Genomic DNA, 2,500 nt, shown 5'->3' with positions numbered 1-2,500 from the left:
TTCTCCACGGACCGCAATGTGCGTTCGAAATGTCGATGTTCAAATGTGTCCTGCAGTTCACACTATGACGCGCAGTTAACTGCGTTCTTCATCGACCCGCGAGCCAAGTGATCCACCGTCCAGGGTAATGGTTTTTAATTTGTTTTATTTTTATAATTTCTACGATCACTCGAACGATTCTATACGCCAGTGATATGAGTTTATTTTTTTTTTATTTTTTTTTTTTTTTTCGTTTTTTTCTCTTATTTTTAGTATACAGAGAAAAATTCAAAAAATTAAAAAAAAAAAAAAAAAAAAGTTAAAAAAAAAAAAAAGTACAAAAAAAAAAAAAAGAAATATACATTTTATTTGAAGATGACGATGTGCGTTAACACATCGTACTTTCCTCGAAATCGACATCGAAAAATATCAGAATAGGACGCGTTACACGACTCTGGACTCTGACTCGGACACACTGCTGTGTGAGAGAGAGAGAGTGAGAATCGCGTCCTCGCATCGAAACGACACATTCCGAACGTCGATATTTGTGTTTTACAATTTTATTATCGTTCATTATCGCACTCTTTCGAGATTGATAATTTACGTTAATGATCCTTCCGCAGGTTCCCCTACGGAAACCTTGTTACGACTTTTACTTCCTCTAAATGATCAAGTTTGGTCAACTTCCCAGCAACGCCGACGGCCGTGAAGCCACCGCGTGTCGGTCCGAAGACCTCACTAAATCATTCAATCGGTAGTAGCGACGGGCGGTGTGTACAAAGGGCAGGGACGTAATCAACGCGAGCTTATGACTCGCGCTTACTAGGAATTCCTCGTTTATGGGGGATAATTGCAAACCCCAATCCCCAGCACGAAGGAGTTTCAACGGGTTGCCCGGGCCTCTAGGCCAGGGAGAACATGCTGATTCCTTCAGTGTAGCGCGCGTGCGGCCCAGGACATCTAAGGGCATCACAGACCTGTTATTGCTCAATCTCGTGCGGCTCGAAGCCGCCGGTCCCTCTAAGAAGAATTTTAATACGCCGCCAGTGAGTTGCTCGACCGAAATCGAGCACACCTAAATGACGACGCCTATTTAGCAGGCTAGAGTCTCGTTCGTTACCGGAATTAACCAGACAAATCGCTCCACCAACTAAGAACGGCCATGCACCACCACCCACCGAATCAAGAAAGAGCTATTAATCTGTCAATCCTTCCGGTGTCCGGGCCTGGTGAGATTTCCCGTGTTGAGTCAAATTAAGCCGCAGGCTCCACTCCTGGTGGTGCCCTTCCGTCAATTCCTTTAAGTTTCAGCTTTGCAACCATACTCCCCCCGGAGTCCAAAATCTTTGGTTTCCCGGAAGCTGCCCGCCGAGCCATTGTAGTAACGTCGGCGGATCGCTAGATGACATATTTACGGTTAGAACTAGGGCGGTATCTAATCGCCTTCGAACCTCTAACTTTCGTTCTTGATTGATGAAAACACCTTTGGCAAATGCTTTCGCTGATGTTCGTCTTGCGACGATCCAAGAATTTCACCTCTAACGTCGCAATACGAATGCCCCCAGTTATCCCTATTAATCATTACCTCGGAGTTCTGAAAACCAACAAAATAGAACCGAGATCATATTCTATTATTCCATGCACGAAATATTCAAGCGGCATTTTGAGCCCGCTTTGAGCACTCTAATTTGTTCAAAGTAAAATTGTCGGCCCATCTCGACACTCACTGAAGAGCACCGCGATAGGATTTTGATATTGAACCGGCGTTTTACCGCCGGCTCACCGACGATATGCTCCGCAGACGTGTCAGTATCACCGCGGATGCGGTGCACCGACAGCGCGGCGCACAAATGCAACTACGAGCTTTTTAACCGCAACAATTTTAGTATACGCTATTGGAGCTGGAATTACCGCGGCTGCTGGCACCAGACTTGCCCTCCAATTGTTCCTCGTTAAAATATTTAAAGTGTACTCATTCCGATTACGAGGCCTCGAAAGAGTCCCGTATCGTTATTTTTCGTCACTACCTCCCCGTGCCGGGAGTGGGTAATTTGCGCGCCTGCTGCCTTCCTTGGATGTGGTAGCCGTTTCTCAGGCTCCCTCTCCGGAATCGAACCCTGATTCCCCGTTACCCGTGACAACCATGGTAGTCGCAGAAACTACCATCGAAAGTTGATAAGGCAGACATTTGAAAGATGCGTCGCCGGTACTGGACCATGCGATCGGCAAAAGTTATCCAGATTCATCAAAATTAACGACTTCGGACGAGACGCCCTCCGTCGATTGGTTTTGATCTAATAAAAGCACTCATCCCATCACTGGTCAGAGTTCTGATTGCATGTATTAGCTCTAGAATTACCACAGTTATCCAAGTAACTGAGTAAGATCTAAGGAACCAAAACTGATATATTGAGCCATTCGCGGTATCGCCTTAATACGGCTTGCACTGAGACATGCATGGCTTAATCTTTGAGACAAGCATATAACTACTGGCAGGATCAACCAGGGAGCTAACCGAGAC

At 45.8% G+C, this 2,500-nt stretch overlaps 2 non-coding genes across 2 annotated transcripts in view; both read right to left on the bottom strand.

Annotated features, from left to right (window-relative positions):
• LOC125076712 overlaps positions 1-127 on the bottom strand; it is a 157-nt gene extending 30 nt beyond the window's left edge. Inside the window, exon 1 of the ribosomal RNA XR_007120632.1 lies at positions 1-127. This exon is cut by the window's left edge and continues 30 nt beyond it. This is a non-coding gene — a ribosomal RNA (5.8S ribosomal RNA).
• A 458-nt stretch (positions 128-585) lies between these two features.
• LOC125076716 lies at positions 586-2,488 on the bottom strand. The gene has a single exon (XR_007120634.1). It is a non-coding gene; the product is annotated as a small subunit ribosomal RNA (ribosomal RNA).
• Positions 2,489-2,500: the final 12 nt, after the last annotated feature.

The sequence above is a fragment of the Vanessa atalanta genome, unplaced genomic scaffold, assembly GCF_905147765.1.
Source record: "Vanessa atalanta unplaced genomic scaffold, ilVanAtal1.2, whole genome shotgun sequence".
NCBI lineage: Eukaryota > Metazoa > Arthropoda > Insecta > Lepidoptera > Nymphalidae > Vanessa > Vanessa atalanta.
The sequence above is the reverse complement of the archived record's forward strand: the minus strand, read 5'-3'. Positions and strand labels throughout refer to the sequence as shown.